Consider the following 9,769-nt stretch of genomic DNA (forward strand, 5'->3'; position numbering starts at 1 on the left):
AGGCAGCAAAAACAAAGACTGTCTGTGTGAAGAAGAGTGAGAAGTAAAGCACTGGGTGGGACACACTGGGCTGAGCAGCAGCTATCTGAATATGCAGTTTTCTGTGGATATCTTATATGCATTCATGAAATTACATTTGTATCTAGGCCTTTCCAGTACCAGAGAGCCTTCAGGCTCCAGGAAACTTCTGAAGACTGGTCAGAGCCAGCGGAGAGCCAGCACTGTGCTCCTAGCTTAGCCAGAGATGACAGCAAGTGGGAGGAGTCCCACAGAGGGCTCCCTAGGCAGGCTTAAGGACTGCAAGTGAGGGCTACCACCGCCCTGCATGACACTGTCACGCCAGGGAACTCCGGGCATAGGAAGGATAGCAGCTTATGACACAGGTAAATATGAAAGTAAAGAAAGGGTTAGTTTAGAAACAGCCCAAAACAAAAATCTGGATTTCCTGGGAAAGACTTGCTCTTCTGCAGGAGTTGAAGACACTTGCAGATTTCCATACTAAAAGACTAAAACCACTGTGTTCCACAGCTGCCTGTACTGGCAGTGGCCAGTGGCACCAGTGGAAGCAGAACCCCACAACAAAAGGTGTGTGAAACACCTCTAGTGCCATGTATGATGTCTGTGCCTTCAAGTCTTACAAACTCACACAACTGAGTTTGACTGCAAGACAGGCAGAAATTAGAGTACAAATGCTGTTATTTTTTTTTAACATATGTAAGATAAGCTGTCATGAAGTGACAGAGAAGTTCATGTTGCAAGTCATGTCAGTGAAGGAAGTGTAGTAAGACATTGTAAAACTCTTCTGAAATATACAAAACCATACATAAAATAATGACTGGTTTCTCAAAATTGAAAGAAAGAGAAGCTGGAGAAATTGTCACTTCAGTTCTCCCTTTACACATTAAATGCATTCTCCTAATCAGGCTTAAGAAGCCCTGTTCTAGTAACAGCCCACAGACAACTGGACACCAAATCAAAGGTCTCAAAACAAAGAGATTCCCCAAGCTAAGAGCAAGATAAACTTAAGTGAAATAGGTTTTTTTGAAACCTCAAGGATGACCAAAATATACTTAAGGATATCCTCTGATATTTTTTCTTAATTCAGTGGATCAACCTATAGCAGATATGTGTGCTGCAGAGAAAGTTAGGAATTCTTAACCACTCATCCAAGTTCAACATGCATCATGAACACTGGGAAAGAAACATGGAACACAAGGACCAAGGCAGATTTTCTAGGTGGATTTTAGCTGTGGGTTTCCTTGTTTTAACTAACAGAAACTTCCACTCCTAATATCCTTACCAGGTTTTTGCTTCTAACATCACAACCAAATCACAGGCAAATTTAGGCTGGGAAAGACCTCTGACGGTCCACAGTACAAAATTCCAGGCAAAATAGGTCAGCTTTTAAGTCAAGCCAGGTTTTTCGTGGCCTTGTTCCTGTGAATTCTGAAAATCTCCAAGGGTGGAGGTACTAAAGGCAAGAAAACTATCCTGGCTAAGCCCCTGTCTGGGTAAATGTGAACTCAGTCATCAGACACCAATTACAAAAGCAGGTACTGGTCCTACACAGTGCTCTGCCTCCATGAGGTCACCCACCCCTCCCTCTTCAGATCTCAAGTCGACACAGCAAATGAAATCCTGCTCCACTTACAGTCAATGTTCAGACAGTAACATGGCCCAGAGGATGGGGCCTTCAAATTGTCATCCCTCTAGCGACCATAAAACATAACTCAGGAGAGAAAGTTAGCTGTTGTGTTAGGAAACAAGAATACCGCCATGGGGCCCTAAGCCCAGCAGAGTACGCTGAGAGCTTGGAGAGAGACATGTATGGTCTCCTCTGTGAGACGAGATGCTCTAGGGGTAGCAAGTTGGAGAAAAGAAATTTCTGCAGGAGGCCAGGTAGCTGCTGTTTGGCTAATGGCAGACTGAGAGATGTCACCTACTTCCAGAGAACACTGCTGTCTGCACTGAGTGACATTATTCAGGTGATCATCCTGTTCAGGTTTCTAGCAATGCATCATCCTTCCCACAATTCCTCCTCTTTGCTGCTAAAAACACAACTGCCTTATTATTCTGCCAAGTAATAACTTCTGCTTCCAGATACTGGCTCTCATTGTGGTTTGTCAGCCTAAGTGAAGAATCCATTACCTATAAAGATAGAAGCAAATTTTGATCTTTTCCATTCCACAGAAACCAAGAGTTCACCAAAATACAACCAGGAGACCAAGAAAGACAAAAGCATCAACTTTCTACTTGAACTTTTATCTATATAATCTCATAGAGAGGTTGGGTTTTTCTGCTCCAAGACTTGTGTTGCCTGACAGGATGCATCACGCCCAGAACTACTGCACAGGAGATTAATGTATGGCAGGGGCATCAGCCTCAAATAGATGCAAGAGGCTGTAAAGTCATTCCCTTCAATCCCTATTAACCCTTTAAATAAATGCCATGATTTTTAAAACTGTGAGACACTAAATTCCAATTGATTGCTACGGAAGATGTCAGATGCCAGGCTATCATTAGCAAAATCAATCTTTTCAATTAAGACTCAAGCATCAGTTACTGACATAAAGACCTTTTGCAAATTCAAAGTGAAACAGTCATGACCACAGGCAGGAAGGGTCAGAACACAGACTCTGCTCCTCCCTGACCTCAAGGAAAAGAGCCTTTGTATGTAGAAGAAGCTGAACATTACAAGTGCAGGAACTTGGAGCATTGCTATTCTGATTTTGTTTTTGTTCCTCTATGTGTGCGTTTTGGTATTCAAATTAAATTAGAGCAAATGGCAGAAAAAAATAACGTGAACTAATTACATTTAAGTAGATGCTAGCAAGACAATCTTTGACTTCCTCTACTTGTCTCTTGCAATTAAAGAGCTGTCTGGATTCTCTGTGCCTATTACCCTGCAATTCTGTTGCCAGCACAGGCTCCTTTTAGGGAGCAGATAGAATAGAAGAAACCAAGAATCACAAGGAAGATTGGTCCTCCCTGGCATCATTCACCTTACAGACAGTGTTCCTAAAAACGTCAGTGTTAGGCTTCCAAGAAACGAGCACTGCAACTGAGCCAGCAATTCAGGCAAAATGGTAACTATGCCTTTCTAAGGCAATATGATTTATATTTTTTCAAGATTTGTGTATTCTTGCTTAGGGGAAGCACTGTGACACACTGGTTTAAATAATTGGTTTGAAATAACCTCAGTGTAACCATGTGAAAGGTGGCTGAGAGCTGAACAGCACTGGCAGATTTGTCAAATTTGCTGCAGCCCAGAAAGCAAAGTTGCACAGATACCCAACAGGGTAGCTGTGGTTCTACAGGATTCAGCACAGATCAGTGGTGTGACAGTGACTCTGGGGGGCATTGGGGGCAGTCCTTCAGGGGTCCTTTTGGCAGATTGGAAAACGTCCCACATGCTAACGCTCCCTGGCTAAGCAAGGTGAGGGTGGAGTAGTTCAGACAGTACTGAGAGAGATCTGCTGTTCCCAGACCTGTGCTTGTAGGTGCTCCCATTCCCCTACTGTATCAGACCATATCCCAGTCCACAGAGAGAGAAAGCCACATCTGAGGAAAAGGCACTTATCCACCAAGCACTTCTCATGCACCCTATCATTGATTCCCAGAAAATCTGGGATGAGATCCAGAGATTTCAGACTCTCCTAAGCAGGACTTCAGCCCTTTTCACAGGCACTCTGCAAGGCAAGTTTAAATCATGGAATTTGTAAAGCAAGGACTGATTAATTTTGGCTCTTGGGCGTAAGCCCAGTATTTGCCTTGGCCCCTCCCGGCACCTTTTCTTCTGACTGCCCCTGCTCAACTTTATGTACAAGCTCAAGCCACGAGGCTCATATTTCCCTCATTAAGGCAACCTTGACATGGACAGCCTTGCCCAGTCCCCTTTTTTTGGGAGGAGCTCTCCCCCAGTATTGCCTCATCTCCTGTTTAAGCACAGCTCCCAGAACTGCAGGAAGAAGAATAAGATGGAGTTCAGCCTCTGCTGCTTTCCTGGAAGCTATCTTATCAGCTTTCATGGACTTTGTCTTCATCTCAGTGATAAAAATACCACAGCTAAAGGGATTTTCTTCTGCCTTGTCTTCCTTATCATTTTCCTAGGTGATTTTGTCCCACAGAGGGAGAGAGGCAGAGTAGACTCATTGGCTGCAACCTCCTCTCTGCAGGTAGGTCCATGTTTCTTGGCACAGAGATAAAGAGCAAGCAATTCACCAGACTGGAAGGAAACTCTTCAATAAACTGGAGCCCTGAAGGATGCTCAGAAGAAAGAGGGAGAGAGATGCCAAACTTTGGGCACTGATCTGGAAAATTTGAAACTGTGTGAAGCAGAGCAGGGAACAGGTCAACAAGGGAAGAGAGAACAGGGCTTGGAGCCGCACACTATCATTGGTCCTACCCTTGGCAGCAGCATGTCTCCAAGCTTTAGAAAGGGTTTTGCTTGGCTGATGGTCAGAAAGTCATATTTGTGAATTTCAAAGTGCTTTAGAAATAGTAAGCATCAGCATTACACTAATAGAGCCCTGCAGGATGTATTTTCAAAATGGGGAATTGCTGGCAAGCCTGTAATACCACAGAGGGGAAACCCCTGGAAACACTTGGCCAGTCTAACTTCTACTTACAAGCCAGTATAACCCCGTGAGTATCAAAATCTCCCAGCCAATACAGCCTCCTGGATGATGTAAAGGTCTTTCCTGTTTCTCCTGAGGAGAGGCAGGAGGCGTGTCAGCATAATTGCAGTGTGCTGCAGGCTGCTCGCCTCAGTCAGCTCTGCAGCCAGAGCAGTTTAACGTGTACCTACGGGAAGCCATGTAATGACTACATGTGAAACACCTCACCACAACATCGCTCTGGTGCCTTCCTGCCAGACCATCTGTGCTCCTGCTGTGCACCAAGAGGTGGCCAGACACAGCTGTTTCAAAGCACAGTTGCTGTTCAGCCTCACCAGGGATGCCCTTGGCTCGGAGCAGCAGTTTAGTAGCAAGGTCCAGCAGCCACCCAGACAGCCCACTGGACAATGTGTAAGACTGCTGCTGTTTATAACTGGAAGTCAGGAATATTCAGATTAGGTGCTGGGGTTTTTTTGCTGAAGCAAACACTTCAAACAAATTTTCCTATTAGAGAGGAGAACAGGGTGTGGCCGTCAAGGAGCTGCTGAGTCCCTTTGAACCAGCCAAGAGTGGATGGTGGGGGAATTATCTGGGACAATTTCCCTCCACACTATTTTTTCACAGAGTCTCTGTCATACCCTATCACAGCCCACTCCCCAACAGTTTTCCCATCAAAATCCCTGCCGGGAAAATTGGGACCTAAACAAGGTGGCATGAAGACTTCATGCTGTGCAGCCACTGTGGATCAAGAAATGCAAAAAAGTCAGAGGCAGCAAATTGACCACAATTTATGAGGAGCCTGCAAGGTCATGCATGAAATATAACTCAGCCTGCCCCAAGGCAACTGTCTCTCTCTCAAAGCATCATCTTTTTTTTTCTGGGATATGCCAAAGCCTTCAGTTCTCTCCGTAAGCCTCTGTAACAGTGAGCACCTAAGTACCTGAAGCTTATAGCACAGGGACCTGCTCTGTACTCAACTATTCATCCCAAAACACAGCTCACACCACATTTAGGCATCTGGCAGTCCAGACAGCACACAGGCAAAAGAGAACTGCCCTTGCAGAGGCACCATAAACTTGTTCCAGGGACAGCAGCCTACCCGGTGCCAACCCACCTAGGAGACTCACAGAAACCTGCCACAGACTCAGGCAACTGAAAATCCACATTATCCAGCTACTAACAAATGTAGCAGACACAAAAATGTAAAAAGATTATCCATTACTGGTATTTGCAGGGCAAGAAATTTGCTCAGAGGGGACAAACCAGCATACTTGAAAGACAGGCAGAAATTAGCCTGGCAGAAAAGGAGAATGAGAGACATACAACATCAGGAGATACCCTGACGTGCTAGCAGGAAATCCACCTGCTGCACAGGCACAGCCAGCCTTCAGCTGGATCAGTGGTATGAAGGTGGTTAGTGCTGCTGGTCAGACAGGCAGGCACAGCTGCCACACAGAGGACAGTGGACTCCCTCACCCCCAGACTTGCAAAACAGGCACACTCATGCTTAGGTGCTTTCCCTCAGAGGGAGAGGGACCAGAAGGAGCTCAGGGCATAGTTGGGGTGCAGGCAGCAGAACTGGCTGCCTCTTTGTCCAAATATGTTACTATAGAGTAACAGATTAAATGAATTTTAAATACTCCTTATGGAAGCTATAATAATAGATGTCATAATGCTAATTCACTGAACAACAGCAGCACAGAAGAAAACATCTCATTTTCCCCTGTCACTAAGAAGCAAACAGCTCTCCCCTATCCTGCCTCCCAAAGCTCTAGAGTTTCCTGAAATGCTCACAACCAAAACATGAACTCCCTGGTGTCTCCATCAGTCAGTCTCTATCTCTGATCAAACCAGGACTGATCAGAGCTCTCCAAAGAGGGCACGGCCAGAGGAAGAACAAAGGGAACAGCAGGGCTACACAGGCTGCGCCTTTGTTAACCCACTGGGGAGCCTGCACTGGGGAAGCTTAAAGGCAACCATCAGTCAACCTTCTCCCAAACGTTCCCTGAATCCTCTGCAGAAACCACTTCCCTTGAACACCCAAAAGAGACTACGCCTGTTCAGGCAAATACCCTTTACAAGGACTGCAGCACAGTGTCTTCTTAGAAAGTATAAGTGAAAAGGGCTGGGGCAGGGTGCCGTGGGAATCAGGAACAGACAGGATGCTCCAGAGCACGACAAGGAGGGCACCACTCCCTGCAAAGTGAACAATGTGTTCAGACATTGCACGTATCTGGCCTCACCAGGCCATCAGTCTGCAAAGTGCTGTCTGTTACACATCTCTTTGCAACAGCCTGTCTTGGCCCTTGACAGAGCTGCGGCATCTGCCAAAGCCAGACCCACGGAAGAAGTAGTCTCCAAAGCTGTGCTGCCTGAAAATAAGACCCCTTCAAGGTGCCAGATCCCCCTTCAAGGGGAAGTGGTACCAGGAGATCACGGTGTCAGAGAGTCATTTATGTGGCTGTCAGCATGCTCCGTGCAAGATGTGACCTACCCTGACATCAAGTACCCGAATTCCCCACGACTCCAGCAAAGAAAGGCCAAATTTAACCCACACTGTCATAGGTGAGGCTTCCCTATAAATAATAAGCGAAGTTAACCGTGCCACCGGCGGCACCGGCCAGCAGGGCTGGCAGGAGTCGTAGCCTTCCCGACCAGGTAGCAGGACGGCTCAGGCCGGCAAGAAGCCCTGCTGCTCCGCGCACCGCTGCCTGCAGACCCCCGGGTCGGAGGGCTCCCGCCGCGGGCCGGCTGCCGGTCCGCCACACCCCGCGCAGAAAATCTCGCCGGCAGCTCCCTGCAGGAATAGCCGTGGCGCTGCTGGCGAGCGAGAGAATCTTGCCCGCCGAGGGCGCGACCAGCACCGGCTGCCCCGACCGCGGCCAGCGGGAACGCCCCGCTCCCGCCGCACGCACCGGGGGATGCCCGAGGCCCGCGGCACCAGGCGGCAAAAGCATCCCCCGGCCGTCGGTGCCCCCGCGGCTGCGGGCGGCGGTCCCAGCTCCGCACAAAGCGGGGTGGGGCCGGAGAGAGCTGCGGCACCCCCGGCGCAAGGCGGGCAGGGGAGGCTTCCCCCGCCGCTCCCCGGTATCGCCGGGCTCCGCAGGCCGCGGCAGGTGCCCAAGCTGGCCTTGCCCGCGCGTGTCCCGGCCCCACGCCCCGCACCACCACCCGCGCTCTCGTACCTTGCCGCTGGCGGCTGGGGTCTAGACGTGCGCACGCGAGCCGCGCCGCGCCAGCCCAGCCCGGCCCGCCCGCGGTCCCCGCCCCGGCCCGCCCCCGCGCCGCGCCCCGCAGCCGGGAGGTGCCGGCGGGCACCGGGGGCTGCCGCTGACCCCGTAGAGCCCCGAAGAGCCTGCCCGGGGCCATCAGGCCCGCGGTTGTACCCGCCCCGGGGCGCAACCTCCCGTGGCCAGCCAGGGTTTCTGCTGGTGTTGTGCCGGGGAGAGCCCCTCCGCAGCCACAGCAAGGTACTCAAGCGCCTCTCCGCTACCCTGGGCTTGGGAGACAGCCCACCCGGGCCGACGTGCGCCATTCACCGTCACCGCCGCCTCTGCAGGTGGGTCCCCGACTCCGTGCCCGGAGGCACATGGTGAAAGGTGAGTACGTGATTCTCCTACGAGATCGATCGGACCGCGTCAGGATTTTGCCGTCACTTCCAGAGAGATTATCTCAGGCCTTGCATTAGTTCAGAGAGCTTCTGAAGAGACAGGCGCACTGTGCCATGTCCTCAGTGTGACCACCAGGTACCGCTCATCCTGAACACTGCACGCACCCCTGCAACACGTTTTAATGTGCCAGACTCAGCTGGCAGCCTGTGGCAGTCCCTGGCAGATGGAGAGACACTGGCCCAAAGCTGCAGGCATATGGCTTTAGAAAGCTTCTCACAGAGCTCACATTCAGACTTTGGGGTCAGCTGGTACCTTGGCTGCACTACAAACCTCCTTGGTGCCCTGAATGAGGAACTTGGTAAGTAGACAGCAGCACCCAAGATGAAATAGCAGAGGAGGTTTCTTTGGCCAGGTCAACCCCTCAGCTAACACCGCTTTGGTCCTGTCTGATTAATCAGAGTCTGAGACAGCTAGCACATCTATATACCTTAGTCTCATCACTCACTGGGTAGCAGAGACAGCTCTGTCCTGAGCTAGCAGCTGTGACAGGACTGTGAGACTCCTTCACAAGTGAGATGCTGCAGATCAGTGTAAGGGACCAAAGAGAAAAACATGCTCAAACGATAGCTTGGATGCTGTTACCAATTATTAACTCCTCGAGGCAATGTACTGTTTATCAAGAAGCTGTGTATCAACCTTAGCAGACGGAGGCAAAGACAAAAGGGATAGAGGCCCCATGAACCCTTCCAAAAAAATGTCTCAAACACTCTCAACTAAAGCAACAACAGGCAACGTAGCAGGGATTGAAATCCTGTAAGATCTGTTGGCAGAAATCCAGTAAGAACTGCTGGCAGTGCCAAGAGAGAGAGGCAGGAAGTGTGTCCTTAGCTGAAAGGGGAGATCACAACCAACACAGTGACTGCTTCCTCACTAGACCCCACCTCAAGTAAAAGAGGAGGCTGCACGTGTGGCATCATTAGCATGCCTGTCAGGACACCTCAAGTCCTTTTGGAGAAGAAGAACTATGCCTGTGAAAAGACCAGATCCACTGAATTCTTCAAGAGTGTTGAGCAGAATTTCCGAACCAGCCAGCCACTCCTAAGAGCGATCTTCATCCTTTGCTATCAGGTGCCAGCCCAGGACAGCCCAGGAGACTGAGGCACTTCAGCAGATACACCACCAGACAACTGCTGAGAACCAATGTCCATGGATGGAGCACAGGATGGAATTCCTGTGGACACAAATTGTGGACACTAGTGCAGCAGCTGTCCTGCCTAGAGGAATTGAGATGACTTCTGTACTCCTCAGGATCCTCGCAGTGTGTGCTCACATGTTCCCTATGGAGAAGTACATGACAGGTATTGATGATGCACAGATGATTTCCAGTGGTCCCTTTAACACATTGTGCTCCAGCCCTGATTAAGCTGTAGAACATTCAGGACTGACAGGGAAATAAAGAGGTCTTTGGTTAGGGTTACTGGGGGGAAAGATTTCTTCTACCTACAGCCCTGTCCATGGTAGGCATCTGGCTGTGCAGCTCAT

The 9,769-nt window shown here is 49.6% G+C and overlaps 1 protein-coding gene across 2 annotated transcripts in view; it reads right to left on the reverse strand.

The window, feature by feature from the left end:
• Positions 1-9,769, reverse strand: part of CORO2A (coronin 2A) — a 67,257-nt gene that overhangs the window by 50,352 nt on the left and 7,136 nt on the right. Inside the window, exon 1 of one of the 2 annotated variants that reach the window (XM_066181474.1) lies at positions 7,802-7,867. The exons of the other annotated variant lie outside the window; for it this stretch is intronic. The gene's annotated coding sequence lies outside the window, so the exon portion shown is untranslated. Of the gene's footprint in view, positions 1-7,801; positions 7,868-9,769 lie in introns of those variants that run through there. 2 annotated transcript variants of the gene reach the window in all.

Source organism: Chamaea fasciata, unplaced genomic scaffold, assembly GCF_029207755.1.
Source record: "Chamaea fasciata isolate MVZ Bird 193981 ecotype frontalis unplaced genomic scaffold, bChaFas1.0.hap1 SCAF_4, whole genome shotgun sequence".
Taxonomy (NCBI): Eukaryota; Metazoa; Chordata; class Aves; order Passeriformes; family Sylviidae; genus Chamaea; species Chamaea fasciata.